At 42.3% G+C, this 20,250-nt stretch overlaps 1 protein-coding gene across 4 annotated transcripts in view; it reads left to right on the forward strand.

The window, feature by feature from the left end:
• Window positions 1-5,514: 5,514 nt before the first annotated feature.
• Window positions 5,515-20,250, forward strand: part of rhobtb4 (Rho related BTB domain containing 4) — a 37,761-nt gene continuing 23,025 nt past the window's right edge. Inside the window, exons 1-2 of one of the 4 annotated variants that reach the window (XM_058635970.1) lie at window positions 5,515-5,589; window positions 6,255-6,424. The gene's annotated coding sequence lies outside the window, so the exon portion shown is untranslated. Of the gene's footprint in view, window positions 5,590-5,944; window positions 6,169-6,192; window positions 6,425-20,250 lie in introns of those variants that run through there. The other 3 variants (XM_058635967.1, XM_058635968.1, XM_058635969.1) reach the window with 3 other exon arrangements.

Here is a 20,250-nt window from a genome sequence, read left to right on the forward strand (position 1 = left end):
GTCCCCATAAGGAAGACAGTTCCCCATCATGTGATGGGGAACTTTTGTTGTTCCCTGTAGTGGAAAATTCAGAAATGTAAGATACTGCTGGTGCAGGTCAGTGACGTCAACTCTCAGCACAAAAGGCTGCATATAACTTATGTTACATGGCCACATATGTGACATTTATATCTGATCTGGGTCAAATTATTGTAGTGACGTAAATCTGATTCGAAAATCGGAGCAGATGATCAGATTTTCTGTGACATTACAGCCCTGAGAAAGAAAATTGTCACTTGTGGAGTTTGTAATTTTTTTGTCTCATTAAAGATGTTTTTTGTTGTTTTGAGCTCTACATTTGGGTGCTTCCTTTCCACCCTGACAACTGAACTTTACGTTGAATATGCAGCCCCCCCCCCACACACACACACATTAGTTAAGATAACAAACACACACTGTACATTTGGCTCTCACAAATATGCACTCGCAGGTTTTCACATGAGAAACGCTGCGCTGACGCGAAGCCCTACTGACCCTTTTTAACCCAAACGTTCCCCAGCTGTTCTGTCACTCAACGCGCACCACACACACGCACACGCACACACAGAGTAAATGTTTGTCCATATACAGTGTACAAACCCACAAACACACAACTTATTACAAACTTGTAACCATGCTGTTTGATGTTGCATTCTGATTACAGTACATACACTCTGCCACTGGTGAAAATCCAGGTTTTAAATGGGTTAAATTGGACCATGTTAAGGCTGGGGATGACAAGGGACCTGAGACCCCTCCTCTCCTCCACCTCCTCCTCCTCCTCCTCCTCCTCCTCCAGGCCTTTAACCTGTTCACCCGGACACAGGAGATGATGTTTGATCAAACACAAAGTGATAAATAGAGCACAAGTGCAAACACTGCAACATGTGCTCATTTGTCCTGGGAACCATGTCAAACATCTGTTAAAAAAAAAAGGAAAATAAGAAGTGCCCCCCCACATACACCCTCTTACACTTACAATTAATTAACTCTAATATAATTAATGGAAATGTATTGTATTTGTACAAATACAACTACAATTTAAAGTAAAATGTTCTGTCTTTTATTTTCTTACAGATTTCAACAATACAATGACTGTAGATCTACAGATATTTGCAACTTTCCCTTAAAATACAATTACAATGATCATTAATATCACATATTCATATTAATTTTAACATTTTAAATAAAATGTGGTGTCATTTTACTGACCTTTGTTAATTGTAAGGAAGAAATGTTGATAAAAGTACAGAAATCTGTTGTAATTTTCCTTAAAACTGCAGGATATTGATGTTTTTTTTAAGGTGTACAGATGCAGAAGTAATGTACTGTAGTAAAACACAGTTTTACGGATAATATTTAGCTCTTTTTACAAAAACAAAACAATAAATAACCTTTAGATTTGGAGATAGTCGTAGTAATTGAACTTTTTGCCATCATTTAAGATTATTAATGGCAATTTATTATGTTTTTTGCCAGGAAATAGAGTTTTCTTAAGACGTGACAGTTACAGTCACTCCGACATCACTTGTCTGTGTGGATGAAGAAAATATTTGCCGTGAGAGAAATTCAGAGGTGAAGAGAGACAAGACGTGAGACGGGAACTGTGTAGAAGACTTTTAACAATGAGCAAAACCCCCCTCTTCCATTTCCACGTTGACCTTCAAACGTCACGTAAAGAAAAGAGGAAAAAAACAAAAACAAAAGAAGGGATTGAACAAAACAAAGACAAAAAGAAATGGAGATATAGTTTGTTTTTCTGGAAAGCACAACCACCAGTGGATGTAAGGGCAGAGGTAGCTGTGCTCGTCCCTGTTTCCATGGCGACCCAAATGTGCTGTCGGTGCAGTGACGCCAGCCAGTTGGGAGCGTTCTGCTGTGGCCGTGTTGACATGAGCCACACGTGCCAATGCCCAGCTGACAGCGCCGAGTGTACGTCAGTGACTATTCATAGCACCTAAAGTGACGCCCAGGAGGGACACGAGTGTCAACCAAGGAGGTGAGGTGCCCTAAAAGTGGCTGGGTGTTGACCTGGACCTGAGGTCTTGATGGGTCTCGGTCAAGTGGCAACCAGTCATGACGTCAAATGTTAGAATCTTAAATTCAGAGTTTGTGATCTGTGCCATGTTGCAGGTCATAGATGTTCACCTGCATCCAAACACCTATTGGACCAGCTGTCAATCAAGCTGTCTTCTACCATGAAGTGTTCCAGTTCCATGGTTCTCAAACTGTGGTACGTTTACCACCAGGGGTACACAAGCTTTCTCTGGTGGTAAAATCAGAAATTCTGTTCTACTAATTCTGTGAATTATCGTCATAATTATAGTTATTGCAATATCATGATGGAATATCATCATGATAATAATCAGTTTAAGATCATGTTATACAGAAGAGTATTAGGCCCATGTGTAAAACATTATTTTTTTGAAAGAGAGTAAAAAATAAATAATACTGTATGAATTCCGACTTTTTTTCCCTCAGAATATACTACACAAATAATAAATAAATAAATAAAAATATCACTTGTTTCAACAAGAAGTTGACCAATGTTCACTTGTCTAATAGTTGCAGGCAATGCTATTTTTAGTCTGAATAAACTAAACTAAACTACAAAAGTAAACTTTTCAAATAAACTTAAAGATTAAGTGCACTTAGCAGCATTTATTTAGTATCTTAACAACAGTATCTATAAAACAAACAAAATGCATTACTCACATTTCTCACAAGAATCCAGAATATTATTTGTGATACTTAAATTCATTGTGAAATTAAGAGAATATTACAAGACCACAAAGAATATTCATGTACTTGGACACTGTGTTGCCAACACTGGGGGTGCAGTCGGTGAAAGATCTGGAAACAACGAGTCAGTGACTCCTTTGTGAGCGATCGCCCAAGCTCTATTCTGTAACACGGCTTTGTCTGAGAGATCAGGCGGCAGAATAGCAGAGGCTTTGAGGCAAAGAGAAGCCCTATTGTGGTCACTCACAGCCCAAAGTTAGATGTCATTATGGTCGCTCTGTGGCCGGAGTCAAAGGCCATTGTGGATCCTGAAATGCCCACATCGGGGCTACAGAGTTGCTGAGTGAAATCGATCTGAGCAGGATAAAAAAAAAAAAAAATTGTCGGGGTACAATGTGTGTGTAGAAATGTAGCTGATGTGGAACATTCACAGCCCTGGGATCAGCAGTTTGCCCCTCAGGAGAAAGACTGAATGGGGCAGTGAATGATGTGGACGCCCTCATTGTGCCCGTATGGACCGCATCAATGGGGTTATAGCAGAATTCAGAGGGCATTGCTAATGGAAGATCATTGGAGATAAAGGTTTGACCATCACTGTATCATACTGTACAGTGGACCGGGAGAACAGACCAGGAGAGTAGTAACGATAAAGCATCCATCTTCTCTTTGAACGGGGGATTAGTGGTTAGCACTGTTGCCTCACAGCAAGAAGGTGCTGTGTTCGATTCTGGGTGTGGGACCTTTCTGTGTGGAGTTCTCTCTATGTCTGCATGGGTTTCCTCCCACCATCAAAACATACCTGCTCTGAACAATACCAAAACATACCAGGTTCCAAGCGAGCTGAGCGGATACTAAAATGTGACGTCGGACGCAGGAGACAAACAGAACAATGCCGAACTGTAGATCAGTTAAAAAGAATGAAAAATTCAGCAAAACTGGCGTTAATCTCCAACATTTAGCAAGGAAATGTCTAAAATCTCAAAATTTAACAGAGGAGTCTGGTGTATTTAATGACAGCACTGCCAAAAAGTGAGCTGAATCGCAACCCGTTCAGCTGTATTTCAATTCAGTTTGGTCATGCAAGAAGTACTGAACAATTCTGTGAGCAAATCTTTTTAAATGAACTGATTCTAATGATTCAGTTACACCGAAAACAACTGCTAAGCCTGTCACTAGTTTGTGTGTGTGTGTGTCGTACTATATAGTAATGGAAAATGATACCAAACTGAGTAGAGACGAGCCGAGTCGTGCTGGAACTGTATAGTGGAAAAGCGCCATTAGGCACATCCGGTCAGGTTGGTCCAGCACGCTCAGTCGCAGCGGCTCCGATCAACCCTTACATCTGACCTCGTAGTTTTGTTGTGCATTGTCGGTTGTGTAATGACAATAAAGATCCTTCCCTTTTCCTTCTGTCTGTTCTGTTCTGTTCTGTTTGTGCATCTGTGTTTATGAGTCCCATGCCTGCTGGCCGCACACTGAAGACGGTTGCCTGGTACTTGCATGCATGCAAGCCTGGGCAGGTTGCCCTGTTCCCTTCACATGACAATGGCTGTTTCAGATGCTTGGCTTAACAAGGGTGTCAAAGAATCTGTGGGGGGGGGGGCTTTTGCTTGCTCTTGCCAAGTTCAAAATGCACATACAGAGCCCATGCTGAAATATTTTACTGTACAGATGTCAATCTCATCCCTGCACCGTATAATTCCAAAAAAATGTTATACTGACAGCCCAAATAAACAAGGTGACACAGAGGCCTGGTTTCTGCTCTTGTACTGCACATCACTGTTCTGTTTCTCCTCACACCAAGTCACACCATACAGACACACAAGGAAACTGACACAGAAGGATGCCGCATTATCGCAGTGTGACCATAAAACACGACAAGTCACTTACGGCACACTTAAGACCTAAAACATGGAGTCGTGTCCTATTTGTCCCATTATTGCTGCCATGAGTCATTTGTTCTAAAGATGGTGCACACACACGCACACACGTGGCTGATAATTAAATGTTAGTTAATAGTTTCTAGTTTACTCAGCACTAGAGTAAATGGCTGTTGGGAACGTCCTTCTTGTGGGCGGGGACCTACTGGGTGTTTGTCTTAGACTTAAACATCCACCCAAACTGCCTCAAAATAAACTGGGTGTATCTGTTTGGACAAAAACAAAGGCGTACAAAAACGCTAAACTAAAATTAAATTGGTAATTGTGCAACCTTAACACAACCTTGCACGAACAGGCAGGATCGGCAGCCTACAGTAATGTGTTTCTAGATGGTTTGAAATTTTTTGATACCAAGTATCACCTGAGACAATATTGAGCTCTTGAAGTATCATGCCAAAGATGTCTTTTATTAAGGGCCCCATCAGATAACATAGCCTGAGAAGCTATGGTTGTTATTTTGGCTTCCAGGATGAATAACGGTGAGATATCGGGGTAGTTGTGCAGTAGACTTGGGCTTCAGGTCCCCCTGAGCACTTGGGCTCCTGGGTGTCTTCAGTAATCCATTGTTGCTCATTTGCATATTTATGAAATTGAAGAAGAAAGTTCACATTTATGTATGAATATTTCTAAGGTCTTACTCCTGGCCTGCACTTTATGAATGGATGGGTGTGGCACTGGCGACTCGCAGTGACGCTGTCGTCACCGCGTACGCGCTGCTCTGTGAGAGAAACATCACTGTGCTCTGAGAGAGACACCGAGAGCGGAGAGACACAGAGAGGGAGGGGGAGAGAGAGAGGCAGACAGACAATGAGAAAAAGAGAGCGAGAGACAGCGGCGGCGTCAGCCCAGTCCTCATGAGAGAGGACTGAACTTCTGGCGACAAGATTTGGTGAGATTAGGCACTTATATGGATGCATTATTATACATATTATGATTAGGATTATTATTATGAATAATTGTGAGGTCGGTGAGTTGCGACGAGGATAAAATACGCGCGAGCTGACCTACATTCTCGTGCGCTATTTGTAAAAAAAATATTCATGTATTGTGGAAAAACAAGAGACAAAAGAAAGTCAGGGCAGATGTCCCCCCCCCCCCTCCACATCCCCCCATCTCCTCCTCCTCCTCCTCCTCCCATTCCCTTCTCCTTGTAGGTGTGACAGAATCAACAAAGGGACGTGGAAAAAAGAAACTCGCATCAGGACCACAGAGAGTCTGTGTGTCTGCAGGTTTTTACAACATGCAGCAGCAGCAGCAGCAGAAGCAGCAGCAGCAGCAGTCTTCATGTAATTACATTCCTCCTGGCGTCTCTCGGCTCCAACAGTCGGGGAGTGTTTTTTTGTGCCAGATTCTCACCAGACGCGCGCACTCAGGCACACACAGAGAAGACCCACGATGATTTGAGGACGCGCAGGAATAAGGTCCAGGCTGGAGACGCAAGAGCAAGTGTTGGGGGTGTGATTAGATGGTGTGTGTGTGTGTGGGTGAGAGAGGGAGTGTGTGTCATCCAGAGGAATGCTCTGAAGTGATCGCGCGTGTGTTTGTGCCTTGCAGTTGAACAGGAGGAGACACAGCGACAGAGAGAGAGAGAGAGAGAGAGAGACAGAGCCAGAATAAAGAGTGAGTGGGACAGAGCAGTGGACAGCTGTGAGTGGAGTGGACGTCGTGGGGGACAAACCAGGACCAGAACTGATTCCAGAGGTGCATGTTGGTTTTTTTTAAAGGTATGACACACGCACACACGCACACTCACTATGTTTTTAACTTGTGCTGTGGACAAAGTGTTGGGTTACATAACGGTTCAGTGGGTTTGGACAGTTGTGCACTTTTTTTTTTCTGAGGCTGAACTTGGAGCAGCCTGGTTTCAAAACTTCTGTTCCGGACAGATTTGTTATCAAAAAAGCTGTTACTTTTTGGAGACATTAGCTCTAAACTTCTTTAAGTCATCATAAGTACATCAGGGTGCTGTTTAAGATAAAATAACATTGTTATTTTAAGAGAAAATTTGCAGTGTTACTGCAGCTCAAAAGAACACAAGGTAGAGGAGAGAAGGAAATAGATATATGGTATTAAATATGTGCAAGAAAAACATTGTGAGAACAAAATCAACTTCAGTTTATACAAGTGAACAGTGCCCTCGAGTGTACAAGACAAGACCAAAGTGCAAACATGTTTGTTAATGCTCAGTCCAGGGTCAATTAATGATGTTAATTCAAATTAAATGTCACTTTGAGACATAATCTGCAACAACATTGATTAAAAAGTCATGTGGTTTCTTCCCTAGAGGGTCAAATCTATTTTAGGGGGTGAATCAGCCGTTGTCTTTTGCCTTCTTTAAGTATTGATATAACCATGGTTCTCAAACTGTGGTTCACAAGCTTCCTCACGGTGGCACTGTATATACCAGGGTATAGAAAATGCCTCCTGTGAAAAGTCCGTAGCTGACTTTGCTCGGTGGTCAGAAAACTCTGGATAAAATAAGGCATACATTTTGCTTTTTATGCAGAAGTGGAGGAAATGACATGAATCTGTGGGAACTATCTTTCCTTTTCTTTTGGGCCAGTCGTGTACGTCTTATTATGTTTATCCAACAAACTAAACCTAAGTATTGAAATACTGAGTGTCAATATACCAAAACCTGTCATCTCATGTCATTATAGCTTTCATGTAATGTACTATACATTTGCCCCGGGGGAAATATTCAAACATGCATGTGTGCTTTTAATCCGGTTGTCTTTGGTGCTGCAGAAAAATCGTTCAGTCTGCTTCTCTGACTTGCTCAGACACAGGATCAGGGACGTAGCTGCGGGCGGCACCTGCTGCAAGCGGAAAGTATCCGCTGCTGCATGCATGTGTGTCCATACATGTATGTGCTAAAGCTGTGACACCATCCAGTTGTCAAGCAACGCCCACATGAGTCAAAAATGTCCAGATTGTTTTTGTTCCCGTCTCTTTTTTTTTGTTTAGTGGTCGGACACAGCTGACATCAGTTCCTCCTCGCTCTGTCCCACTCTTCTGTGTTTTTCTGTCAGCTGTGGAATTCTTCCTTTTTGGGGGGGGTGAGGCTCATAATTCTGTCATGCTCCTGCACACAGGAAAAGGTTGTCTTCAGGGGTGACTGTGTGTGTGTGTGTGTGTGTAACCGGGGCTTTCCAGTAGGGTTGTTGCACACCAAACATTCCTGGCTGCTGGATGGCTGACTCGTGGGCCAAGTCCTCACAGCTGGGAGTCATATAAGAAGCTGTGTCTTTGTGTCTTTGTGCGAGTTCAGCAAAAAACTACACAAACACAGTCCCCCCCCCCCAACTGTGTGTGTGTGTGTGTGTCTGATGTGTGTACGGACAAAATGGTTTGGATCGTTTGTCCATTGTTCGTCAAAGTATGTGCATTCATTTGTGTCTGCATGTGTGTGATGGACAGTTTAGACTCTTTTTGGAAAACACACACACACACACACACGTGCGGATGCCAATACACGCATTCACACACAGAAGAGGAAAAGAGAAACACACAGAGTTGTTGCACAACAGCGTCTTCTTCTCTTACCAACACCACATGATGTTTGTCCTTTTTCACAGAGTTTTCAGCAAAGGCAAAGAGAAAGAGAGAGGGAGGGGAGAAGGGTGAAGTTTACGTTTTGTTTCTGTCTTTGTGGCTTCCTGTTTGGCTATTTCGGTAAACAGGGCGGCACAAATAACACGTACATACGAGAGAAGAGAAGAGAAGAGAAGAGAAGAGAAGAGAAGAGAAGAGAGGAAGACAGTAGAACGCTGAGGTGAAAGTTGTCAGAAAAAGACGAGTGTAGATCCTGAGGAAGAGGGACTCAAAGGGGCGGATGGATGTCGGAGCCAAACAGACTTGAGTGAGTGAGTGAGTGAGTGAGTGAGTGAAAAAGCCAGATTGGGGAGAGCTTGTCAGTCGCTGCTGTTGCACACAAATGTAAACACAATCAATCAGAGAGCAGGACACTTGGTGCACTTACCCCTCTCTACTGTAAGTCTGAACCACACAATTTGTGAAAAAGAAGAAGAAATTAGAGTATGAAATGAAAGTAAAAACCAATAAACCTAAATAAACCAGAGGAAGTCTCAAACTAGCGGTCTGTGGGCCACATGCAGCCCCCCCCCCCCCAAATTGATTTCATGTGACCTCATTATAAATCAACTCTTTTCATTTGGCATCATGAATATGTTTTCGTGGTGGACAAAGAAAGAAATATCACAAATATCATAGTTGCAATTTAATTTTAAGCTCTTATCGTGGACCCCTAACTGAACTTGACCGGCCCCCTATTGACCAGACAGTCATTTGAATTTGAGAAGTAATAATAAAACAAAGCTCTGAATAACATGAAGTCTCAGTCTCTTCTCTCAAAGTTTCCAAATGTAAAACATCTTACATTAACGTCCTCTAATGTCGTATACCCCGCTGCGCTCTCTGCAGCAAACGAGCAAACCAATCATCATTACAGTATTGTTATGAGCACATATAGTTCAGGTTTTTTAAGTAAGGTCGTACGAGGTATCAGCCCTGACCTCGCTGTGCACACTGTGCGATGTGTGCCGCCGCTTCCGTTGTGAGTGGGAGCAGGAAACTCGCTCTCACTGATAACGTGGCTGTTTGCAGGGACAATGGGGGAAAAACTGATTATGACCACCTAACAACAGGCTCACCTCATGGAATCAAGGGCCATTCCGTGATATATCTGTAAAAAAATATGTTCACCGCTTACGTTAGTAAAACACACTTACGAGACCAGACAGGACATGTGTGGTAGGATGGGTTGTTGGTGTGTTTTGAGTGGTTTCGATAAAAAAAGTGTTGTGTTGCCAGTGAGGACAGGACAGGGCAGGGTCCGACCAAGAGGGTGAGACGAGATAAAGGAGCCAGCTCGTTTCAGGAGGGGAGCCCTTGTCAAGTCGCAGCTGCTCGGACAGCTCCTGGCTTGGCTGAGGCTGCGGTCTGACACTGGGTTGTGTCCAGAGATCCAGGATGGCTTCACTGATAGGAAAACGTATCGTGCAACTGCACCGGGGTCAGAGTTCTGGTGTTAAAGACTTTGTCACTGCTGGAATGCATCCAATTTCACCTATTCAATTGAATTTTTCCATGCCTTGGTTTTGATCCTCCAGGTTTGGTTGTATTGTGCTGTGTGATTTTTATGTCTGTGTTTTCGTTGCCCATCACGGTGTGGATATCACTGCAACAGATATGTCTGTCTGTGCATCCATGTGCACATGTATATTCTTATGCATGTGACTGTGCATATGAGATTTGATCCCTGCATGTCTTTTTTTTTTAGCATCTGCTCCTCTGCTCCTCTGGTCTGGAGCAGAAAGCTGATCCCCCTGCTGTGAATTGGCTCCAAAGTCATATGACTGAGGAAATGCCAAGTAGGTGTTCGAGTGTGTGTGTGTGTGTTGCAATCACAGATTGCATTTCACACCATAGGAGGTCATGCTCATGGTTACTGGTCGGGACGAATCGATGGGATGTTCAGTATGAGATTTGGTCAGAAACGGGTCAAAATGACTGGATCAGAAAAAAAAGTGACATTAGATAAAATCCAAAAACTTTAAATATGACATAAACACACACTGTCTGCCCTGTTACACAAATCATTTCACTTGTGTAGACTTATTTTCACAGGCAGGTGTATTTTTTTGTGAAGAAATGCAGCATTGGTTGTGACACACAGTCTTTGCTTTGTCCTACGGGGTTTCACATTAGGGGGCGCTACTGAGCCATTTTGCAGCACTTTTTTGATTTATTTTATATTATAAAAATGTGTCACCAGTTCTGACTTTTGTGCCAAACACCTCTAAAATACGATTCTTTCGGAAGAGAAAAGGAAAAAAAATATATATATTATTATTATTATTATAATAATAAAAAAATAATTCCATGAAAGCCGATAGGTCCCCGCAACACTGTATGAGTGCTTCAGCCCAGTATCAGTGAGCATGTTTGTGTTCTGGGGTTCTATAGCAGGGTTGAATGGATCTTTTGACCCGTGCACCGCCTTCTCTCCTGACTGTAAGCATCCAAAAAGCACCATATGTGCGAGGTCTGTGTTGTTCACATGTTGTGCTAAATCTCTAGCGTCTCTCATTGCCAGCACCAGCAGGCCTTGGCTGTCTGTCTGTCTCTTCATCTTCCTGGTGGGCTTTTTAACATCTCGTCTGCCTGTCTTTCTACCTGTCTTAAAAACCCAATTTGCACCTTCAGTGACACCGGTGATTGGCTACGCTGGGGGTGAGATAGGAAGTGAGGGGCGGTTTGTTCACAGTTTCAGTTTCTCGTGTTGAGGAACAGTGAACAAGAAGAAAAAAAAAGAAAAAAAAATGATGTGGGAGGTGCCACAGCATGCTTCATGTCACGTAGACCTTTGCCCTTGTGTTATTTTAGCACTACCAGTGGTTGATTGCTGGTGTGAATCTGGCACTTGTCGCCGTGTGACCTTAACTGCAGCTGTTTTGTTGATTTCATTGTCCCCATGAAAGCGTCTAATTTCTCCATCATACATTTTCCTCTTCCTTGCCCTCTCCTCATCCTAACAGCATCGCAGGGGCACGTTCAGAAGTCTTCCAACTCGGGCAGACTCATTAGCGGACATAGACAGACACCGCCACGATGACTCACACTTCTGTGTGCGAGTTCTTTATATGGACATAAACACAATGACACATGCGAATGCTCTCTGCCCGTCTGTGTGTTTCTGTCTCTCCTCTTCCAAGAGCCAGAGGCTTTAAACTAATCTGTAGAGTGAGAAACGCCCAAGGGTGCCATTCTTGTTAATCAGGGTCAGACCAGTTTCAGTGTCGGTCCAGCCACCGACAAATCCACAGGGCTTCAAATTGTAATTACCTCTGCCGAGGAGGTTACATGTGTAGCCGGGTTTGTCTGTTTGTTTGTGAGCGGCGTAACTGAAAAACAAAAGGATGCGATTGAATGGAATTTTACGGGGATGTAGTTTATGGACCCAGGAAGAAGTTATTGTCAGGATGGTATTGACACCATGCACTTATTGTGTGTACATTTATACATTTTTGTATCCACTTTACTGGACATATCTGGAGGTAAAGCTTATCCACACGGAAATGGAACAAAACATGAACAATCTTTTTCTGTCTTTTGTTTTTTCGAAGAAGTTTCAAATAAACACGGCGTCAAAGCAAGCAGGCCAAACAACAGTGTTGCCAACTTGTTGCCAAGCTTTAGCGGTGTTTCCATTATTGTGACGTTGTAGCTGTTTTGTCTAATTTTGTCGCTGAAGAAAGGATGCGTTCTAGTGATATTTAGCGTCTTTTCAGGATGATTTTTAGTTTTAGCTTTTCATTGACAGTAGTTGGCAAAAAAAACAATCTCCAAACACAAGAGTATGATGACGACAACGACGACAAAGATAGGGGCAGTGAATGCCAGCGCAACACAGAAGTAGTGTAGTAGAAGTAGTTTGTTGTCTGCATGAAAACTGCAAGGGCAGCATTTTGAGATTTTCCCACTCTGGGACCAGTTTTCAAAAAATACTCCCAAAACGGCGGTTCTGTGTGGACGAAATGTAAAAAAAACCCACAAAAAAACATTCACCTACATTCATTTGTGTGCGGACAGGCCATTAAAAACCTAAATTATATTTAATTATATATATTATATATACTAATTGAAATGTGTTCATTCAAACTAAAGGAATAGTTTTATCCACATAACTTGGTGCGATTTATTGTCTTGACTTCAGCTCTTGTTCTCCTGTTTGTTTTTGTTATCAGGCACATACTACACATCGAGAGCTGTTTCAGGAGGCTGATGAAACCTGACTCTCACTCTCTCTCACAGCAGAATGTATGAATCAGACGTGATAACTCACGGTAGCAACGCTGCAAATGAGAATTCTGTCATCATCCCAGTCAGTGCTCGTCTGACTCCAGCGTCTGTGGTTTTCCTCCCATATGGAAATCTGAAACTGACTCGCCACATATTATGTGGTTTGGTTAGCCTTTTTTCAGCTCAGATCTATTTTTAATCCGTTGCACACTTCCAATGATACTTTCCCCCAGTTTGATACCGACTGAAGTGAAATGTTAAAAAGTGGAGGCTGGTGCCAGACTGTCATCGCACTTTTAAAGAAGTTACCAGGATGTGTTATATCCCTGTGTCTTTACACAAAGACAGCAATTTACTTTATAAATGCTGGCATAAAGTGAAGAGATGATGAAATAATGATGTCTTATTTTGGCCACACACCAAAATGTTAGAAAAAAATCAGTTTAAATGATTTAAATGGAGCAAAGAAAACTGAAAATACTCATATTTACACATTTATAAGCAGCTGGAAAATCATTAAAGAACCCCTCAAATGTCACATGTCTCATTTCAACATACATGCTCAATCAACATCATCAGTATCATTCACATGCTACTCAACACTGATGCATTTCTCCACAAAGGTCATGCTATGCAGAATTATTGACTTCTCGAGTCCATTGCGGATGTTGGGAGTTTAATGTTAAGTTGCCTTTTAGTTCTCCCCTGACGCAGTGATCTGCGATAAGCCGGAACATACCGGAAGCAGAATGGCTAGAATCCATACAGACTCCTCCAGGATCCAGGAACATGTTGAGATTACATTATGTGTGTGCAAACTGCCAGATTAACACAGTGTTGTAATATTTTTTTTCCGTGTGTGTGTGTCTGTGAGAGTGAATGACCTCTCTTTACAAGTGTTTAGGATTAACTGTGATTAACAGAAAATGCACCGTCCATCCACGAGAGCTTCCACCCACTTGCCCCTTGAACCTTTATTCAAAAGAATAAAGTCTGTGTGGCCGTAGCTGCGGCTTGGCTCAGGTTAATGACATGTGGTCACAGTGTGTGTGCACTGACTGTGTTGTAAGCCTGCTTGCAGCACCAGGCAGGCTGCTGCCGCTAAGCAGTGCGGAAATAACTGGACACCCGTATAGATTTTTCCATCACACTATTTTAGGATGCCTACTGTGTATCACCTATATACTGTATGTGTGTGTGTGTTTGTGTGTGTACTTGTGCATCCATCTTTGTGAGGACCAAAGACGTATATACACCACAGAAGTGAGGACATTTTGTGAAAGTGGGGACAATTTGGCAGGTCCTCACATTCTGTCACACCTTCAGAGGACTGTTTTATCGGTATTAAGACTTGGTTTAGGGTTAGGGTCAGAATTAGGTTTGGGCTAAGGGTTAGGCCAGCGATTCCCAAAGGGTGGGCCGCGGTCTCCTAGTGGGCCGTGACGTTACTGCAGGTGGGCCATGAAAGGTCATTAAATATGTTTTATAAATATGTAATTTAATTTTAATGTGCAATAGATTTTAAGAAATACAAACAAAGGAATAAAACAGAGCCGTGGCATTTAAATTATGTGTTAGTTTGCTTTTATCTGACCCAGTATAGCAGGTAATGTGTATATATATATATATACATACTAATACACTAATATTGATTAGTGATTAGTGATTTAAGGTTTGGGTGTGGACCTCAGAGGATTTTTAGAATTCAAAGTGGGCCCTGGCACTCTTCAGAATGGCTGGGTTAGACATTTAGTTGTGATAGTTAAGGTTATGGCTATCGAATTGAGGGTCTATGAGTGTGCTCACTAAGATTGCTATACAAGAAAGTGTGTGTATGTGTGTTTTACCATGCATGTGCTGTCTTGTCAGAAGACAGCACATGGAGATGACCTCCTTCCTGACAGATTTGAGCAGCGCACAGGCTGCTGCATTCCACAGCTGTCAGGTGAAGTCGAGTCTCCACATTTGGAGATTTTTGGTGTTTGCAGGCCCAGCTGAAGGATTATGATCACGGCTTCCCTCGTCTAAAGCTTGTAAAATCCTCTCTCTGCCTATTTGAGTGGGATTCAAAGCTGCAATTGAGACAAATGCAAGGTTTCCACCTCACAAGTGTGCTTGTTTGCTTAAGAGGAAAACAATATGAGGAACTTGAACCAACAGACAAACACAAATAGATAAAGAGCATGCAGGCTATTTGAAGGAAAGGACCTTCCTGTTATGCTTCTACTTCCTATTGTTTATTTATCTCTGTGTTTCAGTCTGTGTCAATTTTTTTTTTGAATGCTTCTCTTGTGTTTGCTCCTCTCTATTTCTGTATCTGTGAGCAACAGCATGTTTGACTGTAAACAGAGGCAGATGGATATTGGGTTTGTCTTTACTTATTTAGACCTAGTTATTTCAGATTAAAAAATGGAATTGGACCTGAAGGAGGAGGACATATTTCATATCCAGATCTTACATTATTAATGGCCAAGGATTGCTCAGATTTCTTTTAGGGTACGGTTTACAATGAAATAAACACAGTATTTATTTCGTAAATATGAAATGTACATGCTACAGTTTGAAACATATAGTCAATGTACACTAACTGTCACGTTATTCAGTTGCTTGTTAATGCAAACATTTACATGGCAGCAACTCAGTTTATTTAGACACATGGTTGACATGACCGCCTGAATAAAAGTGATTTATGAGACTTACAGCCATCTTTAGTGTTTACAGAAAATGGTTTGAAATTCATTTTTGATGCCAGCGATCAGAGGAGAATGGCCAAAATGTTTCAAAATGACAGACAGGCAACAGTTACTGAAATAATCCCTCGTTATAAGCAAGGATCAACTCTGAATGTACAATACTATGTCACAGTATGATGGAAATCCGCTACAGCAGCAGAACACAAAGTATAGCTGGGGTCTGTGGTTCCTAAACCTGGGTGACTGGTGACTGATTTATGATTCGTGAAGATTTATGGAACATGGTCGCAGTTAGTGGTTGTGAACAGTACTCTACAGAGTGGGTTGATGTAGTGACTGTATTCAGTGTGATCACGGCGGGGCAGCAGCGATGCTTCTCCGTGCCAGAGTGAAGTCCAGAGGTGTTTGACTTGGCGTAACTCTCTGTTTGATCAAGCTGTTCCTGGAATACTGGCTGACCTGTGCTGGGGCTCAATGCATCTCTCACAGCTCCTATTTCTCCTTGCATTATTCCGGAATTTGGTTTCCCCACATTTGATGTCCAAAAGTGAGAAAATACATGCAGTTAGGATTGAACATTTTCTCTCATGCAGTATTTAAGTGGAATGAAGAATCGATCTGCCCTCCCTCACCTTCTCCTGTTTGCTGTGTGATCATAACCCCAGTTAAAGGTCAGTCTATGACATGTGAGCGGCTGCCGACCTGGATGAGACTCACAGAGGTTACCAGCATCGCCACAGGTAGCAGCAAGATGTCATTTTCCACTGATAGATTACATGTATCGGTGGAAAGATCTCGATGGCAGGTTACAAATGACAGTGCCAGCCTTTGATCTGTATATATGACACTCTCCGACTGCTCCAGTGGCAGTGTCACCGCTTCGAAACAGAATCAAGACATCTGTCGGGTCAGCTGTGGATTATATTTCCCTGCAACACTGTTACAAAGTAGTACATGCTGCTGCCAAACAGGTCATCAGTAAATGAGAAGATATAGATTAGTGAAACATTTTTTATACCAAGTACCACCTGAGGAAATATTAAGCTCTTGAAGTAAAACCATCATCATTAAAATACAGTTGTTTAATCGGTCCACGTACCACCGTTTGAGAACCATGGCCTTAGAGTGCAGTTTATTTGTTACCTCTCACGGACAAATTTCCAGCCATAAATGCTGACCTTGCCAGGACCAGTAGTCCTCATGGAGACCAAAACCTTGTCCTGATGGGGCAGAACCTAATTCCTGAGGAACTGGATATGTTCAGGGCTAAGATTTAGGCATCAGGCGGTAATGATTATATTTGGGGATAAGGCTTTTTTTAGGACACAAACCTGTGTGTGCTTATCTTGAGGGATTTCCACTTTTAAACATTTAATTCTAATTTCCCTTCCATTTACCTTACACCATTTTAACAAGCTCCGGGCACAAATACTCACTTTAAGCAGATATACTCCATGATAAAGTCCACCTTTATCCCCACTGATGGATTTACGTATTAAGGACGTATTAAGACTTTAATAAGGAATCCAGCGGGAGGATTAAGTGAACTTCGCACTGACATTGTTGCACTTGTATCTGGGGAGTGAGTGTTTTATAATCCAATCAGAGACGACACAGAGGAAATGTTAAATGGATTACGCCGTTTAAATTTATTAGAGGTGTATTTTAGCAGGCTTTTTTTTTGTATCCCATCTGAATGTACAGATGCCTCACCTAGTCTCTTATGTTTTTCTTCCTTTCTGTCATTTGGGTTGTCATCCAGCATCTATATGGAAAGTGTAGGATGCTAAATTACCTATGGAATACTCACATTTGCATCACGGCATCCGCACACTCCCTGTTTTACTGTCCTGATAGTCGATGGCTTACTGATGTCACTAAATCCTGGCCTGAATGTAATGTTTTTACCCTGTGCCCCCACAATCACGTCCCTCCTGATCTCCATGTCCATATCTGTCTCGGACTCGTTCCTCACCATGATCATTGACGTCATTTGCAGCCAGACCTTCACTGTGAAACCACTGTGCCCCGAACTGACTCAGCACTCACTTCACATGGTAATTAAAAGGGATTTTTCCTCCTCGGCGTCACATTTTAGATATTTGTTTTCTATCTAATGTCAGGAAGGTACTGTATATAACTCCGGCTCTGAACATACGCGTGTAGATTCAAAGGGTGTAATTTAAACATTTAAAGTGACTTATCACTTTAGGACTAGTTACCATCAGCTGAAGAGAGCCTTAATAAGATTAAACACTGGTACTTGACAGCTACAGCTCAGGAGGCACCTACTGACCTGTGTGTCTGTTCCCAGCAGAGAGAGAGAGAGAGAGAGAGAGAGAGAGAGAGAGTATCTACCACCACTGTGCCTGTTATTTTTTTTATCATGTGCTTGTTTATCTTGTCTTTTGTCGCAATTTTGGCTATACCAGTGTGTGAAGTACATGTGAGGAAGAGGAGGAGGATGATGAGAGAGCAAATTATCTTATTGGGAATAAATCTGCCTCCTGTGAAAAGTCCATCGCTGACTTTGCCCGGCCTATTTACACCAGTGTATTTTAACGTTGGTGATCGTGGTGTTACTTTCTCAGGTGGTACTTGGTTGAAAAATGTTTGAGAGCCACTTCCCTAATCAGACGTCTGCTCATTCTCAGACAGTTGAGAACCACCATCCCTTCTATCCTTCCCTGTTGTTTTTCTATCCCCATCTTTGTCCAGCGTTTTGCCCTTAAGCCACTTTACATTCCCAGAATATTTCCCCATCATGGTCAATCATCACCTGCACAGACATGACCTGATTATACATCACGATAACAGCAAACAGTGAACAGAGCTTATCTGCAGCCAGGGACAGAGAGCATGTCAACTGGACCTGTTCTACTCTTTGGGACACATGAGCTCATGAATCTTAATCGTACGTCATTTAGCTTTATGTTTTTCCCTCTAATTTTTATGAAAATATTCCATTATACCAAGTGTTCACTTGACATTGAGAATCATAATTAGATATAATCAATTACCCCATTCATCAATTTTCAGCCTCTTAGATGTGAATCATTACAGCTTGTGGACAAAACAAGACATTTGAGAACATCATCATTTCCAGGTTTGGTAAACACATTTTTTTCTGACATTTTATGGCCCAAACAATTACGACAGATTAATCGATTAAGAAAATCATTTGTGTATTGTCTAAACACTTTCGAGCAGTTTGAGATCCGACTCATTCAGTATATATTTTAATTCATATGTTAAATGAAAGATTCTTTGTAGCATTTTCACTTGCTTCTCATGGTTTTTTATCTTGTGAGCAATTAAGCGTTAAGTCTTCATCGGGAGATAATGAGCAAATAACAGCTGGCCACACACACATGGAGTTTTCCAAACTCACTGTAGATACGGCAGCTCTACCCCGAGATCTAAAACAGCAAGTAAACAACAACCCGCGCTCTGTGTGTGCCCGTCTCCGGCCTTATCGAGTGTTGAATGTTTCCCATTTAAACTTGCTCTCTGCTGACATGCCCATCACCCACTGCTAAATGGGCTCTCTGTTACGAAACACTCCGTTTCATGCCAGGGTGCCAATTTTGGCAACATGTCTCAGTCACTTGCTTGTGTTACAGCGTGTGTGTGTGTGTGTGTGTGTGTGACAAAGTGAATAAGAGATTCAGAGATGGACATGTCAGTATATTTTTGTGCATTTGTTTGGTTTCCACAGTTGCTTGTTGACATTTGACCTCCGAGTATTGCTCCCAGAGGATGAAACTGGTGTTACGCGGAATGAGGAATGAAAATTTGTGTCAAAGGTTCCCTGTCAAACAGTTTAAGAACTTCATGTTGTTGATCTGCATGTGTGTGCGGGGTAAACACAGTGTGTGTGTATGTGTGTGTGTGTCAGGTGTGAAGGAAGAATTTAATCTCTGATACTGTTATCAGTCCCACAGTGACAGGGGACTATTTGGAGGACCCACCAACAGATCTGACCTACTTGTGTCCGCGTACAAGGTTCTACATAGACTGTTTTTTCATTGAGTGTGTGTGTGTGTGTGTGTGTGTGTGTTTGTGTGTGTGTCTCCTCGCCCCTTTGTTAGTGTGTTTGAGGCAAACTCTCGGTGGACGTGTGGAGTGTGAGAAGCTGGGTGTTTTGACAGCTTTAGACCGGTTCCAGTGCAGTGCTAGGGGGCGGGGTGTGTGTGTGGGCCTGCTGGATATCCGGGCGAGCTGTAGGGGTGAGAACAGGGTCAGCGCAGGAGTGGACGGGAGGGGAACGAGATATACCGTCTAAGATAATACCGTGATCATCAAGTATTAGAGCGACTTTGCAAAAAGCGACGAAACGTGCGCTAAAACTGCACACGGCAGCAGCCCTCGTTGCTGCAGTGGTGAGCGGGATTCAGTCCAATGTTTCTACACTGTAGTTCACTGATAAAACATTTGAATTTTTACTTGAATGCAAATGAAATGAAAATGAAAGTTTCCCGCAAACATTGTGTCAGTTAATGACTCATTATTACTCATTATATTAGATGACCATTAAAATCACATTTTTAAAGGATATCGACGAATTACCTTTAGCATCAAAATCCCCCCAAAAATATCTGGATATTATTTTTGATATACATTTTAAATAAACTCATGCTGTCATTTGAAATCAATCCATCTGCGCACAGGTGAACAGGTGTAACATTTACAAACTGGAAATGTGTGATGAAAGCCAGATGAAGATGGTTTACATGAACATAGAAATCTCTTTTTTTATTATCTGCAACTAAATACACATTTTTAAATAGAAACAAAAGTCTTTTACATCCAGACTATTGTCAAATGTGTCCACACAAGCCCAGCGTCACCGGGCGACACTGCTCTTGCACACAGGAAGCGACACGATTCATGTTAAGATGGACGGAGGCAACAGCAACGCTGCGCTAGTAAAGTTATACGCCTGCAAACGGGTTGGAGTGTGACTGAAAACACATGGGAAAAAATTCCCCCAGTCTGCTCCGGTGCTGCTGATGTATCCACAAAAACACGGC

The sequence above is a fragment of the Solea solea genome, chromosome 8, assembly GCF_958295425.1.
Source record: "Solea solea chromosome 8, fSolSol10.1, whole genome shotgun sequence".
Taxonomy (NCBI): domain Eukaryota; kingdom Metazoa; phylum Chordata; class Actinopteri; order Pleuronectiformes; family Soleidae; genus Solea; species Solea solea.